The sequence below is a fragment of the Polypterus senegalus genome, chromosome 1, assembly GCF_016835505.1.
Source record: "Polypterus senegalus isolate Bchr_013 chromosome 1, ASM1683550v1, whole genome shotgun sequence".
NCBI lineage: Eukaryota > Metazoa > Chordata > Cladistia > Polypteriformes > Polypteridae > Polypterus > Polypterus senegalus.
This window is the reverse complement of record NC_053154.1, coordinates 181,018,827-181,038,826: the sequence shown is the minus strand read 5'-3', so window position 1 is coordinate 181,038,826 and position 20,000 is coordinate 181,018,827. Positions and strand designations below refer to the sequence as shown.

At 39.2% G+C, this 20,000-nt stretch overlaps 1 protein-coding gene across 5 annotated transcripts in view; it reads left to right on the top strand.

Annotated features, from left to right (window-relative positions):
- Positions 1 to 20,000, top strand: part of cracr2b (calcium release activated channel regulator 2B) — a 224,701-nt gene that overhangs the window by 60,843 nt on the left and 143,858 nt on the right. Inside the window, exon 1 of one of the 5 annotated variants that reach the window (XM_039763998.1) lies at positions 17,465 to 17,525. The exons of the other annotated variants lie outside the window; for them this stretch is intronic. The gene's annotated coding sequence lies outside the window, so the exon portion shown is untranslated. Of the gene's footprint in view, positions 1 to 17,464; positions 17,526 to 20,000 lie in introns of those variants that run through there. 5 annotated transcript variants of the gene reach the window in all.

Here is a 20,000-nt window from a genome sequence, read left to right as displayed (position 1 = left end):
AGAGAAAAGTTCATTCTGAAAATAGAGCCTTTAAAAGCGATGGGAGGCTGAGTATATGTTTACTGAACCCGTGTGTCTCATTTGTGGAGCTAATGTGGCTGTAATTACAGAATTTAATCTAAGACGGCACTATGAGACAAAACATCAGGGTAACCTGAATGCAATGCAGAAGATACAGAAAGCAGCATAATTAAATAAGAATCTGACACTTCAGCGGACGTTTTACCCGTGCACAATCACAAAGTGATTTCAAGTGAAGCTGCTTTTATGGGAGACACAAATGCACCTTGCCCCACTTTCCCTGTTGCCAAGTAATGTTAAACCAAGTCGTCAATACGGTGTTCCCAAATACGCACTTTGCTGATAAACTGAGCGCACTGAGTTTGCACGGCGCTTTGGTGACTTTGAAGAACAAAAAAAGTCCGTCTACATGCGGCTCGAACCTTGTGCATGTTTGGTAGCACATATCTGTGTGAGAAGCTCTTCTCAGTGATAAAGACTAACAAAACAGCACACAGGAGTCGCCTCACTGATGAGCACCTGCAATCCATCCTGAGAATCTCCACAACACAGAACCTCACACCAAACAGAAACGAACCTGTGGCCAAAAAAGATGCCAGGCGTCCAGCTCTAAAATGACATATGAGCAAAGACAACTGAATGATTTGATTTGTTATTGCTGAAAGGAACACATTTTATTTATATTTCCAGGTTTTGTTATGCAGCATGTTCATATTTGAATTTGTATAATTTTGACAGGATATATTTTTATGGAGAGCAAAATCTTTTGGGATATTTAAAATCTAAGTTTATTTTTCATATAAAATTACATAAGAGTAAAGAAATTTGAATGTTTGTTCTTTTAATGTTTACTTTATTTCTAACTTGTATAATTTAGACAGGATATATTTTTATGGAGAGCAAAATATTATAAGTTGTTTAAGGTTTGAGTTGATTTATTCAGGAATAATATTCCTGTCTGTTTTACCATTCCTACCAAAGATATTTCTGTCGACTAAATAAAAATTCCTTCTATTTAAAATTTAAATAGAACTTGAACAAATACGATAGTTCATAATATCCACGCAGACTTGCAACGTAAGAGCGGAGTTATCCGTTTTAACAAGCAGCGTATTGCACTGATACGAAATAGCTGTGTGTGTATATATGTAGATATGTATGTATATGTATATATATGTTTATATATGTGTGTGTATGTATGTATATATATATATGTATTTGTGTGTATATATGTGTATATGTATAGATATGTATATATATATGTTTATGTGTGTGTGTAAATATATATATATATATATATATATATATATATATATATATATATGACAACAACACTCATCACTCACAACAGTGACAAAACAATTACATTGACAATCATGTTACGTTATTTTCAAAATGTTTCCTTTTCTTTTCATTGCTTCTTTAACACACTACTTCTCCGCTGCGAAGCGCGGGTATTTTGCTAGTATATATATATATGTGTATATATATATATGTATGTATGTATATATATATATGTATATAGAGATAGATCTGAGAACAACATTCATATCAATGACAAAACAATTACATTAACAATCATGTTACTTTATTTTTAAAATTTTTCCTTTTCTTTTTCGTACTTTCTTTAACACACTACTTCTCCGCTGCGAAGCGCGGGTATTCTGCTAGTAAATGAATATAGATGAATGGAGAAGAAAAAGGAATAGGGAGAGAATCTGCTTCCTCAGTGCTTTAAAAGATTATTCTAAAACTAGCCAACCCGCGGCGTACCATATACCGCATAATCAGGCCAGTTTTTTAATGATTTTTAAACATAGGGAGAAAATTAACATTTGAAAAATCGGTAATGTAATAAATTGGCAAGAAAAGCAACATTGTAACAATGCACGGAACGAACCAACACATAATCGTCCGTGACTGAAAACTGGCGGACCGCCATCGCTCATGTGCCCACCTCCAACATGTCATTTGAGTCGTTCTCGTCTTTGCACAGTCCAGATGCATCTGTGACTCGCATAGACTTTCCGTGTTCCTGCAGGAGCATCTAAGAAGAGGCATGTTTGTCGCGAATGCGAATTGCTATATGTAGCGTGTAAAACAGTTTGCTATGGTGCACGCGGTTGTGCATCGTAACCGGAAACTCGGTTTTTAAAGACTGCTTACTTCATTGTGTTTAAACCTCAGTTGTAAAGGATTGTTTTAAGGATCCCATGGGATACCCCTCGTAAACCGTTTTACATGCTGCATATGGCGATTCACCTCCAGTGTTGCTCCTTCCTGCGTGCGTCATAGGTGTCTTACTTGTCGCCGGCTTAGTGAATCCACGCCCCTTCCGCCGTGCTTTCCATGGGTGTCTTGCCTTAGTGAATTATATATAAAGATGTTATTGATTAGATCCTGCCAGGTTTTGAAAAATTTATGCACACATACTCTGAGAATTTGATTTTTTCCAGTTTCAAATAGTATATAATATCAGTTACCCACTGACTTAAAAGGGGAGAGTTAGGATTCTTCCAGCTAAGCAAGATAAGTCTGCATGCCAATAGTGTAGTAAAGGCAATCACAATTTGTTTGTCCTTTTCCACTTTAAACCCTTCTGGAAGTACACCAAATACAGATGTTAATGGGTTAGGAGGGATTGTGACACCAAGGCTGTCTGAAAGGCATTTAAAAAGTTTGATTCAGAATGATGTTAATTTGGTGCAGGCTCAAAACATGTGACCCAGTGAAGCTGGAACTTGATTGTAGTGTTCACAGGTTGGATCTTGCTTTGGAAACATTTTAGACAATTTTAAGCGAGACTGATGTGCTTGATTATATAATTTTGAGTTGAATAATTGTATGCTTTGCGCATATGAAGCTTGAGTGAATTCTCTGCATTGATACCTTCCATTCCTTTTCTGATATTTTGAGTGAGAGATTCTTTTTCCTATCCTCTTGGATATTTGTAAAATGGTTTTATATATTGCAGAGATGCTGTTTAAGTCCTTGAAACTGATCAATATTTTTTCCAGCATAGAGGGAGGTGATAGGTCAGGAAAATTGAGCAGGTTCTGTTTAACAGTTTCTAATTTGAAGATGGTGAAAGAAATGTGTTGCTGGAAAGTTAAATTTAGAGTATATTTGTTCGTAGGATGCAAAGACTTTGTCTATGTAAGATCTCTTTTTTTTTTTTTTATTAATTTTATTACAATCAATACATAGCAATCACGTTTTTACAAAAAAAAGAATTATGCTAAGAACAGATCGATCCCCACCCTTGAGAGAGAGAGCAAGCCAAACGGTGTAAAATTTAAGGCTTGTAAAAATACCTAAATCAACAAATTCTCTGTGCTTTATAAAATCATTTCAAAATATTACTGATTAGAACCTGCCATGTTTTGAAAAAAGTCTGCACAGATCCTCTAACTGAGTATTTGATTTTTTCCAATTTTAAATAATATAACACATAAGTTTCCCACTGACTTAAAAGAGGAGAGTTTGGGTTCTTCCAGTTTATCAGAATAAGTCTGCGTGCCAAAAGTGTAGTGAATGCAATCACAATTTGTTTGTCTTTCTCCACTTTAAGACCCTCTGGAAGAACCCCAAACACAGCTGTTAATGGGTTAGGAGGGATTGTGAGTCCAAGACTGTCTGAGAGGTAATTAAAAATTTTTGTCCAGAATAATGTTAATTTGGAGCAGGCCCAGAACATGTGACCTAGTGAGGCTGGAGCTAATTTGCAGCGTTCACAGGTTGGATCATGCCCTGGAAACATTTTGAGAGTTTTAGTCGAGACAGATGTGCTCGATATATAATTTTGAGTTGTATAATTGTATGCTTTGCATATGGAGCTTGAGTGAATTCTCTGCATTGCTACTTTCCACTCCTTTTCTGATATATTAATTGAGAGGTCATTTTCCCAGTGTCCTCTTGGATCTTTGAAAGGAAGGGATTGTAAAAGGATTTTATATATTGTAGAGATGGAGTCTAACTCCTTGAAATTGAGCAATAATTTTTCCAGCGTGGATGAGGGTGCAAGATGAGGAAAATCTGGAAGGTTCTGTTTAACAAAGTTCCTGATTTGAAGATAGTGAAAGAAATTTGTAGCTGGAATGTTAAATTTGGAATGTAATTGTTCATAGGATGCAAAGACGTTGTCTATATAAAGATCTCTAAGCAAGTTAATTCCAAATTTTTCCAGATATTAAAACTGCATATGTTTGTGAGGGTTGAAAGAGGTGGTTCTTTTGCAGGGTGCCACAGAAAGAAGCTTCTCCGTCTTAAAATGCTTTCTACATTGGTTCCAGATTCTAAGTGAGTGGAGCACAATTGGGTTATTAGTGTATTGCCGATAACGTGTGTTTATTGGAGCACAAAGCAAGGAATACAAAGAAGTACTGCAGGATTTTACTTCTATTGCGGTCCATGCCTGTGTATGTTCTTCTATTTGTGTCCAGGTTCTTATCGACTGTATATTTGCCCAGTAATAAAACTGGAAGTTAGGTAGAGCCATGCCCTTCTGCCTTTTGTCTTTGTAGGGTCGCTCTTTTGATGCGTGGATGTTTAGAATTCCAAATAAATGAGGTTATTGTTGAATCTAATTGCTTAAAGAACGATTTATTAATGTATATTGGTATGTTTTGAAATAAAAAGGAGCTTAGGAAGAATATTCATCTTAACAGTGTTAATTCTTCCAGCTAGTGTGAGATGAAGGGTTGACCATCTATGCAAGTCTTGTTTAATTTTTTCCATGCAGACGATAAACTTTTGTTGATAAAGAGCTTTATGTTTACTTGTGATGTTTACCCCGAGGTATTTAAACTGTTCTGCAATGATAAAAGGAAGGGTGTCTAATCTAATATTATATGCTTGAGAATTCACGGAAAGAGTACACTTTTATTCAGATTAATTCTGAGACCAGAGAGCTTTTGAAATTCTGTGAGTGCTGCTAAGACTGCAGGCACAGAATTTTCTGGGTCCGATATATACAGTACCATGTCATCTGCATATAATGAGATTTTCTGTTCCAGTCCTTCTCTGCTAATCCCCTTTATCTGATCAGTATTTCGACAATGTATTGCCAGTGGTTCAATGGCAATTGCAAACAGCAGTGGTGACAAAGGGCATCCTTGTCTTGTGCCACGCTCTAGTTTAAAGTAGTCTGAGCAAATGTTATTGATGCAAACTGAAGCTTCTGGGTTAGTATACAGTAATTTAATCCATGCACAAATGTTGGGCCAAACCCAAACTTCCAAAATAGTAAAAGGTATTTCCATTCAATCATGTCGAATGCTTTTTCTGCATCCAATGATAATAATATTTCTGGGGTGTTTGATTTAGTTGGTGAGTATATTACATTAAACAGGCGTCGAAGATTTGAAGATAAGTGTCGGCCCCTAATAAATCCAGTTTGGTCTTGTGATATTACTGAGGGAGCACTTTCTCCATCCTTCTAGCTATGATTTTAGAGAGTATTTTAACGTCGTTATTCAGAAGTGAAATTGGTCTGTATGATGCACATTGTAATAAGTCCTTATTTTGTTTTGGAAAGACAGTGATTAGTGCTTGGCGAAAGGTTTGTGGAAGAGATTGGTTATCTCTGGCTTCTGTAAATGTTGCTAATAGGAGGGAGCTAGCTGAGCGGAGAATTTCTTGTAAAACTCTGCAGGGTAGCCATCAGGGCCTGCTGCTTTTCCACCTTGGAGTGACTTTATAGCATCCAGTAATTCTGATAATGACAGAGGTTTATCGAGTTCCTCCACACTAATAGCGTCAATTTGTGGTATCTGTAATTTATCCAGAAATGCATTAGATTGTATATTGTCTTCTTTAAACTCAGTAGTATATAGGGATTTATAGTAGTCTCTAAAAGTGTACATTATATTTTTGTGTTCGATGATTTTATCTCCGTTCGTGTTAGTAATTACCGAGATTGCGTTGCATATCTTGCTTGTGAATTTGTTGCTAAAAGCTTATTAGCTTTTCTCCATGTTCATAATAATGATGTCTGGATTTGTAAATTAGTTGTTCGGTTTCTTTAGTTGTCAAGAGGTTTAATTCTGAATGTAGAGCCTGCCTCCTCTTATGTAGAGTCTCGCTTGGTAGTCTGGCATGTTCTTCATCTATTTTAGTAATTTCTTTTTATCTCTGCTACTTTCTTCGCTCGGATTTATTTCTGTGGGAAAGATATGAGATAATCTGTCCTCTTAAGAAGGCCTTAAGAGTTTCCCAGAGTATTCCTGCAGAGATCTCAGGGGATGTATTTGTCTCTAGAAAGAATTCAATTTGTTTGGATATAAATTCAGTACAATTCTCGTCAGCTAATAGAAGCGGATTGAGACGCCATCTGCGGGTGAGTGTATGGGGCTTAGTAATTTCAGCTCCAAGATCATCGGAGCATGGTCTGAAATAACAATAGCATCGTATTTACAAGATTTAATCTTAGGCAAGAAGTTATTATCTATAAAGAAGTAATCAATCCTTGAGTAGCAATGATGTACTGGTGAGTAGAAAGAATATGTTCTTGAATTTGGGTTTAAAAACCTCCAGGGATCTGATAAGTTGTGATCAGTTATAAACTTTGTAATTATCTTTGCGGTGTTAGTTGCGTTCCCCTGTGGAGGAAGTCTTATCTAAAAGTGGATTTAGAACACAATTAAAGTCCCCAGCCATTATAAGTTTATGAGTGTTCAGATTGGGAATGGATGCAAATAAATTTTGTATAAATTCCTTATCATCAACATTAGGTGCATAAACATTTATCAAAATCATTTTACAGTTAGATAAGTCTCCCATGACCATCACATATCTCCCTTCAGGATCCAATACTACATCTGATGCTACAAATGGTACTGTTCTATGTATGAGAATTCCCACCCTCTAGTTTTCTTTGTAAAACTAGAATGGAACATTTGGCCAGTCCAGTCTTTTGCAGCCGGAACTGATCCTTACTTAGTAAGTGGGTTTCCTGTAAAAATACTATTTTAGCATTTAGACCTGTTAGGTGAGAAAGTACTTTCTTTCTCTTTAATTCGTGATTCAGGCCTTTAACATTCCAGCTTACGAAGTTAACTGTCCCATCATGGAGACACTGATTCTGAGTTTTTGGTGTCATATTATAGTCTTAACTGGAAGTGAAATAGTTTAGGTCTTAATTTCCTATTCCCCAAGAGTTGTTGCCATGCAGCTTATTATTACGTTGATAGTTATAATTATAAAGATTGAGATGATAGATTAGATATAGATCAAGCCTGCTCTCTTTCTCTTCCCCTTAACCCCCACCCTCCCTTTTTGCCTCCCCAGGTGAGGCTAAAACCCACTTCATGCAGTCCCAGTCCTCTGACATACCCAGAGACAGAGCACGTCCAAAGCACATCAAGCCCCCATGCAGTGGCGCTTTAAGGTTAAAAGATAGAGATATACCAATATAGTCTTACATAATATATAATATAATCTTCAGCAATTTTAGTGCATTAAGATGATACCCCAGATAATAAACCCAGGTGATGGTGTTAAAGATGTGTCCAAAATAAGCATAACAAGTCTTAATGCAGTAATAGCAATAACAGTAAACCAAGGGTATGATATTGAACAGTCTCATTTAGGGTACACATGAAATAATTAGAAAAGAAAAAAAGAGAGGAAAAATAATTAAGCACAATAAAACATAAACATAGCCCTAGTATAAGTAATAAGTAAGTAATAATAATATAAGAATATGAGAATATATGCTGATAAAAACCCGTATTTTAAAACAAATAGATCAGACAGTAGATTATTAATCCTAGCTTTATCATTTACGCCATGACTCACAATTATGTATCAGAATAGTCCGGGATCAGCTTTCTTAATTCATTTTCTGCTTCTTCCTTGCTAGCGAAAACATAGAAATGACCCTGCCATTCCACTTTCAGTTTTGCGGATACAGGAGGCTGTATTTGACATTGGCTTGCCGTAGCAGCTGTTTAATATTATAGAAGGCGCGTTTTATAGCTGTTGCTGGAGAGAAGTCAGGGAAGACGAATGTGGTTATTTTCATATATAATATCTTCCTTTTTCTGAGGAGTGCCATCACCTCTAACTTAAATGATAATCGTTCAAAACGAACTATAAAAGATCTTGGTCGGGGTCTGACGGTGTTTGATCCGCGACGCTGTAAGCGCTGCTATCTCAGATTCTGCTTTAAAGTCGCCCGATTATTTTAGAAAAAGTTCAGCTGCGAATTTCACAGGGTTTGAACTTTCTCGATTCTCCGCAGGCCTTCAATTCTGACATTATACCTTCTACTCCCATCTTCTAAAGCAGCCAGTCTGTCTCCAAGTTTTTCTCCGAGTTTTTTACATTCCGAACTGACATTTACTGCTCTTTCCTCGGCACAGGCAGCTAGATGTTCGCCATTTCGATCCGATTCGTGAATGTCTCACTAAGATGCTCCAATTGATCAGCAAGCGTGCTCAGTTTAACTGAGTTTTTCTGAATGCGCTCTTCAATTTTACCCAGCACCTGTCGAAGTTCAAGTTGTACCTCTTGACGCAGCCTTTCATTTGCCTGTTGGAATTCCTGTCGCAGCCATTCATTTGCCTGTTGGATTTCCTGTTTTAATTCCTGTTTCAGTCTCTCAAGTGCCTTTGCCGTTGCTTTCTCATTAGCCTTCTCGCTTTTCTTTATATCTTGCGTGAGCTCAGCGAGCAACACTTTCAGTTCAGATAACTCAAATGTGCCTTCTTGTGCCGTAGATGAAGCAGCAGACTCTGCTGAAGCCGGTGTCCCCGCTGCTCCAGTCCCACGTAATTGCGTAGCTGAAGCCGCTGGACCTCCCGGCCTTTTCCAGTTTCAGGTAATCTCTCCAATCGGCGAGCTATCCACATCTGCACTCACGATCGCACCTTCGCTCCCCTTTTCGCTCTCAGCCAGCAACGATGTAGCGGACCGTGGTCCCGAGGAGTCTGTACTTTCGCCCATCTGATCCAGGTCTGTCTCTGAGAGGCCGTATCTCGAACTAGGGCTTGCTGATCGCAGCTTGGATGTAGCTTTAGTCTTCGGACCCCCCTTCTTGTTGGCCATGTTTATATGTGTTTACATATACTGTAGCAGTCCCTCTCGGGTTGAATAAATACAGGATATCTCAGAATAATAAGCAAATAATATGAAAAATAGCACCACTGCTAGCGGAGCTCCACTTCAGACGTCCATCTCTCGCATCGGACGAGACCAATCCTATGTAAGATCTCTAAGTGATTTAATCCCAAATGTTTTCCAGACATTAAAAACTGAATATGTTTGCGAGGGTTGAAAAAGGTGGTTCTCGTGTAGATGTGCCACCGACAAAAGATTCTCTATCTTAAAATGCTTCCTACACTGGTTCCTTATTCTGAGTGAGTGAAGCACAATTGGGTTATTAGTATATTGGCGATTAATTTGCATTTATTGGGGCGCAAAGCAAGGAATATAAAGAGGAACTGCAGGATTTTACTTCTGTTGCATACCAAGCCTGTATATGTTCATCTAATGTATTCTGTAATTAAAGCATAGAAAAAATAAGTAATTGGAGAAATGGATAGTGCACAGCTGTTAAGATGTTCTTGAAGCTGTTGTCTTGTAAGGTGCCTCTCATGCAAGCTGATAACTCTCTGATTCGGTAATGGCTGTGGGATTGCCAATCCTGTTTCTGTCAGTTTTTCATCCAGTTTCCAAGTCCCTCTTGATGGTGTGGGAAAATGCTGTTACTAAAACCTGCACTTTTAAGTGTTTTAATGGTCTGTTTGTCTTCCTTTGTTAATTGCCGCCTTTCTCACCATTATCATAGCAATAGACAGCCCAATTTTGTCTAAATACTGCTTCAAAGGATGTATAAACACAGTTTGTTCCAACACTGCTTTAATGCAGATAGAGAGTTTTGTCAGTAATCGGTAAAAGTTGGGACACCAGTTTGAATTAATTGCATCAGCTTTCAAGGCCTAATTAATTTCCATTGCTACAGAAAAGCTGTACTGTATATTGTTAATCCATTACTTGTACTGTGAAAAGTGCCTTTTTGTATATCTCTGAAAATTACATTATTTTTCGTCTTTTGCTAACCCAAACCTTAAAGCTTAAGCTAATGCTTAAAGAAGAAAAAATAAAGGTATACAGTAGACTCCCGCAAAGTCACGGTTCAGAGTTTGCGGCCTCAGTCATTTGCAGATTTTTCCTTAGAACCTAACTAATAATTTTTAGCGGAAACCACAAATATCGTGACAATACTGTACTGTAGAGGAGAACAGGAAGCAACTGTAGAGAAAACCGCGACTTGGGATGGTGAAGGTCACCAATAGAATTTGAAACTGCAACTCCCAGCAGTCCCTGTAGTGGCTCTGATTGGTCTTCTGCTGAGGGTGCTGGTGCTGTTGAGGTCAAAGGATGTCAGCACGGCTTTTGAAAAGGGGGCCAGTGAACAAAAGCAAAAAAAAAGTTTTTGTAGTTTGTATTTCAAGTTCCTGTCTATCTGCCTTCTGTTGGGTTACCTGTACTTATTCATTTTGTCCTGGATCGTTTTGTGTGTCTGGATTGTCTGCCTGTGTACATGAGAACTGTAAGTGGATTCATGGTGATCCTGCAAAGAAAGGAGCACTCCTGAACTCGTCCACTCGTCTTCACCATTTCAGAAACTACCGGTAGGACTATCTGTACATTCCCATTCAATGTGCGGACTATCTATTTTCATCATTACATTTCATGCGTTGTCGTTTTTCATTTTTCATGATTAACTGTGTGTGTTTTGTTTGTGCTTTGTTGTATTTAATGTGTAATCACCGTAAGGGGAACAGCGGTGGTGGGATGGAGGATGCCATCATCTATATGCTATACCGATCCCTCTCCCACTTGGACAGAGGCAGTGGTGCTGTAAGCATTATGTTTCTGGACTTCTTTAGCGCCTTCAACACCTTCCAACCTCTGCTCCTTAGGGACAAGCTGACAGAGATGGGAGTAGATTCATACCTGGTGGCGTGGATCGTGGACTATTTTACAGACAGACCTCAGTAAGTGCATCTCGGGAACTGCAGGTCTGACATTGTGGTCAGCAACACAGGAGCGCCGCCAGGGACTGTACTTTCTCCGTTTCTGTTCAGCCTATATACATCTCACTTCCAATATTACTCGGAGTCCTGCCATGTGCAAAAGTTCACTGACGACACTGCTGTCGTGGGCTGCATCAGGACTGGGCAGGAGGAGGAGTATAGGAACCTAATCAAGGACTTAGTTAAATTGTGCGACTCAAACCACCTACAACTGAACACCAGCAAAACCAAGGAGTTGGTGGTGGATTTTAGGAGGACCAGGCCCCTCATGGACCCCGTGATCATCAGGTGACTGTCTGCAGAGGGTGCAGACGTATAAATACCTGGGAGTGCAGCTGGATGATAAATTGAATTGGAGTGCCAATACTGATGCTCTGTGCAAGAGAGGACAGAGCCGACTATACTTCCATAGAAGGCTGGCATCTTTCAACATATGCAATAAGAAGCTGCAGATGTTCTATCAGACGGTTGTGGCGAGTGCCCTCTTCTACGTGGTGGTGTGCTGGGGAGGCAGCATAAAGAAGAGGGATGCTTCAAGCCTGGACAAACTGGTGAGGAAGGCAGGCTCTATTGTAGGCATGGAGCTGGACAGTTTGACATCTGTGGCAGAGCGACAGGTGCTGAGCAGGCTCCTGTCAATCATGGAGAGTCCACTGCATCCACTAAACAGTATCATCTCCAGACAGAAGAGCAGCTTCAGCAACAGACTGCTGTCACTGTCCTGCTCCACTGAAAGACTGAGGAGATCATTCCTCCTCCACACTATGCGACTCTTCAGTTCCACCCGGGGGTGTTAACATTATACAAAGTTATTGTCTGTTATACCTGCTTTCTATCACTGTTTAATTTAATATTGTTGTTTATCAGTATGCTGCTGCTGGAGTATGTGAATTTCCCCTTGAGATTAATGAAATATCTATCTATCTATTGTAAAAGAACGAGTCTCAACACTTTCAAAAGGTTTGGGGCAGCCACCCGTATATTGTTCCTAGCTGCAAAGGATTATCTTGAGTACAACGATGTTGCTTATTCCAGTTCCACATTGAACAGTTTGAGTTTAGCCACGATGGAGGCTTTTATGTCTTGTAACTCGGAAGTGACGTCCGTCTGGGTGCCGGGACAGGAGGTGACGTCCGTCTAGGTGCCGGGACAGGAGGTGACGTCCATCTAGGTGCCGGGACAGGAAGTGACGTCAGGCCAGGTAGGTTTTCCCGTATTTGATCTGCAGAAATAACAGGCAAAGGTTTAGAGCACCCCGCCACCCCCTGGCCTGTCGGGTATTTACCTTCACTTGGTCCCTTCAGCTCGTTCCTAGTTGCACGTGTGTGACACTATCTATCTGTCTATCTATCTATCGTTTTATTTGCATTCTTTATTTGCTGTCTGATTACTGGTTTGCTTTGTTTTTGTCACTCTGTTGCGAGTGTGTACAGGTTGGGTCAAGGCCGGGTGTGTCCTTGGAATCTCCATTATAAAAATAAATAAATCACCATCTTCTCGACGGTGTGAATCTTAGTGGCGGCCCCTTGTGATCCAGGGGGCTGAACGCACCCCTAGAAGACACAGACGCTCCTCATAAATCCCCACTTAAAAAACGCTGATAGATTATCTTCACATTGCTCCCTTACTTGCTGGGCTTACTTGTGGCTTCTCACGCGATGCTACGCTTACTTAAAAGCATGAACAGTACCTGTCCTTTTTGGGTGATTGCTTTGTTTCTCTCTCTCTCTCCTCCCTCAGACATTCTCTGCTCCTGTTGGGGGTTGTGGACACTGGCAAAATTGGGGGGAAAAAGAAAAAAACATGCGAAACACTCAGTCACCAATTACAAGCACAAGATGTTATGCAAATGAATAAGAATAATATGAATAATGTTGTACCTGTGCCACAATGTTTTCTGAAATGGGCTATACAGGTCATAAAATGAATAATTCCAAATATCATATGTACCTATGTCTTTTTTTTTTTTTTTTTTTTTTGGACATCATGGACCATAAGGTGCATACTAATTCAGTGTGAGCAGGAACACTCAATATAAATGAATAAAAAAAAAAAAAATCAAGTGATGGTGAGATACGAAGAAGGCAGATTCACCAGTGTTTTTTGTGTCATCTTTTATCCCTCCAGATCAGAGAATGTCCAGTTCCATTGCCTCAAAACACCACTCACATGTATAGTTACTCCCAGTTTCAAATAAAAACAAACAGCGTCATATCCCTGGGTGGGGAGGGCGGTAGTATGTATCATGATTGTGACTGAGAAAATAAAAGTGAAAAAAACCAAACTTTTACAAGTCCTATAAACGTATAGCATCTGTTACAGACGCAAACTAAATGTACTGGTATGTGTGTACTGTATAATATTAATAATAAGAGCAGCTCACTACTGAAAACGACAAATATTGGTGGCACTTGGGATCGAACCGAGGACTCTTGATTACAAGCCAGCAAATCTTACCGCTACGCCACAGAAGCTGTTGTATCATCCTAGAACCTTTTGTGAAAGTGTTTATTTGATCTTTGGACTTCAGGCTTCACACATTATATAGTTTTTGCCAAAATTTTGTCATTTACTACTAAAATATGGAAAAAGTTTCTGTTTTAACAATGTGTTTACACAGATTATTTTAGAAATGGAACACACATAAAATGCATGTGTTCCAAATTAACAATCTGTTATTTCCACTCTAATACTCCTCCAAGTCACTCCCAGATAGTCAATCAAGGCATAAGCTGGGAGAACATTGTGCACGTTCTGCGGCGGTGGGGGATGGGATACCAGGCTGCTTACTGCTTATCTTTATCGGCACATTTACAGGAGACAGGACGCTGACGGAGAGGTTTTGGACAAATTTAAGGTGGGCTAGATCTACAAGTTTTTTCGTAGGCTCTGGTAATTCTAGTGTTAAATTGCAGCAAAAAAAGTATTTGTCGTCCAGGGATGCATTGACCCCCAAGTATGTGGCAGCTTAAGGATGAAAGCCCCAAGATGCCGCCGAAACGAGTTGCACCGTCTAAGGCTCCTGGCAATGAAAACACACTTGCATGAATTACAGTACATACTCGTATAGCGGTAACATCGTTTTTTTATATTCTAGCACTGCGGGAGACATAGCAATACAGTATATAGGTTCACCTTTACATTCTTTATTTTTAGGTAATGCATTAAGCTGAGTTTGAAATTAAAGTGTTTTGGGGGCATATTTTCGGTTTAAACTATGAAAAGTGACATTTTTTTTAACCCCATGCAAAATCTGTGGTTTTTCACAATTCATGGTTGCTCTATGAACTTAACCCCCACAAGTTTTGGGGGTGTACTTTATTACCAGCTAATTCCGGTCATCAGATGTTCATTTGAACAGTTGGTGAAAGTTAAACTGTTTAAAGAGTATGTTATATTTTACAGAGGATGTGTTCATTTTCCTTTTTATGTTCTTTTTGTCCATTTTACTTGTGTTTTAATGTTTTTCATTATTATGTTTATTGTAAGTTTTGTTTATTATTTAACTTATGTGTATCAATACTTGGTCTGTCATGACCCTTATATTTTGTGGGTAGTTCCACAAGTGGTGGGGACCTGTACATCAACATCAAGGTACTGCCTACAGCCCAATAATGGACAAGGAAAATCCACTTTGGTTCATTGAATATGCTTGGTGGTTTTGGTGAGTTATAGGGATTTATTGTGCTTTTTGTGATTATCCTGGATTTGTGACTTTTTTTCTTTATTTTTTTGTCCATTCTTTGGATTTGTTTATGGGGACTTGTTTACCTCTGGATTGGCTTAGCCTTTGTGATCAACAGAGCATTTTTGTGAAAAATTTTTTTTTTTATTTATACTGTACTAGCAGAATACCCGCGCTTCGCAGCGGAGAAGTAGTGTGTTAAAGAAGGAACGAAAAAGAAAAGGAAAAATTTTAAAAATAACGTAACATGGTTGTTAATGTAATTGTTTTGTCATTGATATGAGTGTTGTTCTCATATCTATCTATCTATCTATATATATATATATATATATATATATATATATATATATATATATATACTTGTGTTTATGTTTGTATGTGTCTATATGTGTGTGTATAGGTTTGGTCACTGAGTGCAAGGGAAAAATAATAAATTATAGTCTATAAGTTATTAAACAGTAAAACATTAACGTTTTAAAAGTACAGGTACATTGAAATTACATTTTCTATGTGAGCGTTCAAATTTGTGCCTCTGGTAATGTGCCTTACCGGCATTTAAAGAAAATTAGTTTTGTGTCCTCTGCAGTGTTAAGAGAAAGGCTTTGGTTTTGGATAAAAGGAAAAAAGGTGTAAAGAAAGGAAAGTTGCCTTTTCTTTTATATAGTATAGAGATGTGTTGCTGGCGTTATGATGCGCCTTTTGGGGACAGTCGCGGTGGGTCTTGTGTAGACTGGTGAGACGTCCCTGCCATTAATCAGCTGTGATGGCACTGTCAGTCCTCCACTCGTGTGTGTGTGTGTGTCTTCATAATCCGAGGTGATGACCTCATAATATTATATCGCAAAAGAAAGTGTGAATCGCCTTAATATTATTTTCCGTGGTGTAGAAAGGGGTCCGTGTTTGCACTTGTCTGGGCTATAGCGCAGGGGGAGGATGAAAAAAATTAAAAGTGCTCACTTTGACTTAAGGCAGAAGCGCAGTCAGCGTCTCAAAGGCCGGCACAGCTATGCACGCGCGCTGGCTGCTCAACTTTTGCTGGGCAGGAGACCACAGTTTTTGCAGACACGTTCATGATATCAAAAGTCTCAGCGCTCTTTGGAGGTCATTCATATATTATATATATAGCAAAATACCCTACGCAGCGAGAAGTAGTGTGTTAAAGAAGTAATGAAAAAGAAAAGGAAACATTTTAATAATAACGTAACATGATTGACATTGTCATGAGTGTTGCTGTCATATGTATGCCTGCCTAAATAAGTCACCTCGCTTTGCTCTTACTTTTTACCGTTCATTTAATCATGGCTAGTGGCAGAAAAATTATAAAATGGAAGGAGGATGGCTTTACCAAAACAATTATTGATGGCGAATCGATTATTCATAAAGCTTGAATTGGTGATCTGTTTTCTGTGTTAACCTCATATTTTTTCAGACTTCTTCTCAAACTAAGGTGGTGCAAGGGTAAAATGAATCGGGAAGCGCTGATCAATGTAATCAGGGTGTACCAGGAAATCATGCATTGACAAAAGCTCCCCTTTGCTTGTAATGCAAAGTGTGATTAAATGCATTATTTTTTAACGTGTTATGGAGCACATGCATCGAAGCTTCTCAGCTGTGCTTGTGCTAAGAAAGGAAAGATTTTAAAAATAGCGTAAACGATTGTCAATGTGACCTTTTGTAAGTAGTGCCTGGAGGATTCAGTGTGGAGAAACTCTAGAGACAGCGTGTGTATTAACTTGTGGATTTTTCTGTGAGTATTTGGTGGCAGTCTGTGAAGTTGCTTGGAAGACAGCGTTAGCTGTGAGCTCAGCTCAGAGCAAAATGAGGTGGGAGGGAGATGATGACGTGACTCCCCACCCGCCTTAACTGTCAATCCCCACAAACACAGTCTCTCGGAATTTGCATAAGCACACCTTCACCTACAATTTTAACTTAGTTACAAAGTAATCAAAACTCTCGTTTATATCCTGCGTCCTCTCATTAAACTTGTATCCCGCATTACCTGTGGGCATTTGAAACGCCAGCGGTAGCCTGTCTATGAACTTAATTTAAAGTTTATGTTTACACCTTGCTTTCTTTCCGAGCTGGCAGCACTCATGAATATGGTAGTATATGTCACTCGCTCACTTCTTATTGTTTCGCTGCCTTCTCAATTATAAAATGCATGTTTTCTTAAGCGCTTTTTGGAGGTCTTCCTGGTTTTCTACGTACTGCGTTGACAGTCAGTTCACGTGATTACGTGGGAGGCGTGATGATGTCACACAAATCTCCGCCCCCGTCATTCCAGCTCAACTCCATTACAGTTAATGGAGAAAAATACCTTCCAGTTATGACCATTAAGCGTTGAATTTCGAAATGAAACCTGCCCAACTTTTGTAAGTAAGCTGTAAGGAATGAGCCTGCCAAATTTCAGCCTTCTACCTACACGGGAAGTTGGAGAATTAGTGAGTGAGTGAGTGAGTGAGGGCTTTGCCTTTTATTAGTATAGATTGTACATTTGCCCTTTTCATGATTCGCTGGAGTTTGCCAGTTTTCCTCCTCTAGTAGAAACAACACAGGTGTCATAATGAACTTGGGTTACCCAATTTTCTTAGGTGTCTTGTGATCTGCTTCTTTTTCCTTGGAATGTGTTCTCATAATATGATTAGTTGATTTGCTTATGCATTTCTTCAGGTGGTTAGTGTGTCTACCATCCTAGTAGATGTCTTCTGGAAAGTGGCCCCTGTTTCCTGTAAGACTCAGATACCAGTGTTGTTGTGGCTGTTCTAACAGCAGTCACGGTGAGCATTAATTTTTTTACTTAATGTGCATATTCATATGTTCATAAAAGTACAAGTGGGAATTTGTCAGAGACATCTGCCCAAAGCGGTTCATTGGTAACATTTATTTTTTATAGTTAGAGTGACTCATTCAATCATACTGTAATATAAACAGGCAACCACACTAGCTCTTCAACAAAAAACTTTGACGGCCATTACGTTAAAGTGTAAAGAGAAGGAAAATCAATAGTAAAATATCTATAATTATTCCAAGCGAATTAGTGATTCTCATTTAACAACCACCCCAATACTGCTAGAAATGGTCCTATCTCTTTTATGATGGTTAGGTCATTTAATTTATATTTTATGATATATTATTGCCAATAACAAAATACAAAATATTGTACAGTCAGTGCCCGGGTTACGTACAAGATAGGGACTGTAGGTTTGTACTTAAGTTGAGTTTGTATGTAAGTCAGAACAGGTACATTATTTTAGTAAATGCTATTGTTGACCGACTGCAACCAAGTGATCTGCAGATGAATGATAGTTTCACCTCTCTCTGACCTTTTTATTATTTCTGCTTTATTTTCCATGGTGATGGTTTTTCTCTTCTTTACTGTATCACCAGCACTTGCATGAGATTTGTGTTTCAGAGACATTGTTGAAGGGTAAAGACAAAAGGTTAAGATGAGCTCTTCTGCACAGCACTGTACACACTATCACAGCAGGAAGGCACCTGTCGTCAACATGTCTGATGAACTGACAAGAGACAGCTTCCTGCTATGTGCGTAACAGTACAATACAAGCAGGCTTGCTATTGAGAATGAATTGGGGCAGCGAGGGTTCACGATTCGCCGACCACACAGTCACCTCCACTACAGTATGCTGCCTGCAGCATCCGCCCACCGAGAATAAACACGGTGCATCCAAAGGCGGATAGTGAATCGCCCACCACCGCTCCCATTCAACAGACAGCCAACTGAGGCGCTCTACAATGCTACCCCCCGCTGCCCCATTCACCCTCAATGGCCTCCGTTCACCCACAACCAGGTCACTGCTTGCAGCATTACCAGCCGACCACTGAGAACCAACGGGGCAGTCATGTGTAGTTGGCGGTTAGTGAAACTCCTCTCCCCCCACCCCACCCCTCTCCTCTCCTCTCCTCTCCATCCAGCCTGCGTCCAGTCAGGTGTAGTAGCTGCGGCAGCATAGTGGCCGGGCAGCGAACTGCCCCATCAAGCCTCCGTCCTGCACATGGGCGATAGCTGTGACTATGGACCACGGGTCAGCGCTTGCTGCTGGGAGCCGCCCGAGGGACACTACACTGCGCATGCAGCAAAATCACCCCCCTCCAGCCTCCATCCAGCCACCGCTTGCAGTGTCCCCAGGCCGAAGATGACAGAGCAGTAGTTACTGTGGTGCATGCATTGCAAGTCACGGCCCCGTTAAGTAAGTAAAAAGGTTGGATGTCCGTAACCTGGGGACTACCTGTATTCGATAATACTGTTAAGAGGCACATGGCTTAGCTGATGCAATGTAGATATATCTATCTATCTATCTCTATCTATCTATCTAGATGTATTGGATTCTGTGTCTCCAACAGAATAAGCAGTTACACTGTCTCAAGCAATACTACAAAACCCTAACAAATCCACCCTGACAAATTCTGCCATAGCCTAATTAATATTTCTAAAATCAATGAGTGCCTGAGCTCTCTCTTTCAGTTTCAGAGCAGTTATTATGGTAGTGTAGTCAATGCAAATGCACATCTGTGCTTAACCAGCCTTTATTATGAAATAATATACCCCCCCAAAATGCATTGTAACCTTTCATGATTTTGCAATTGAACAATGCAGTAAATGCCAGTCAAATATGAGAACTCTGCACTTTCATTTTGTCATCATTTACGTTGTATTACTGGCACAACCCTTTGAAAGAAGTATAAACGGAGCCAAATGTTTGGGAACACTGCCTGGCACACCTACCCTATGCATGGGTTAGTGAGGTCCTACTAACTGGATATCATGCCAGTAAAAAGTGACGTAGAGTAAAGAGAGGTTAAACAAATAGCAGAAGCAGTGGGCAGTTTTTAAATCAAAAAATCTGATGTGCATAGTATTATCATGTGTATAGAACAATGTCATTTAACATATTGTGACTAAGTAAATAACATTATCTTTCATAACAAAGTAGTGGCAACGTTTTACTAACATTTTTATTGTGTCACATTTTGCTACCTGGACTTCTCAGACATTTTCAATAGATACTGCAAATGAACATTGATGTTTACTTATAGGTTGGATTTTCATAATAAACAGTAAAAGGTGTCATTTTGCTTGACTTTTCATTACATAATAAACAACAATTATAACTTAATTTTACCATTTTCTGCTATTTTATTTTTTAAAATATTATGTAATTTCTAAAACTTGAAAAGATGTTGAAGATGATTTATGTACTATTTCTGGTTATAATAAATTGTTGCTTTTCTGT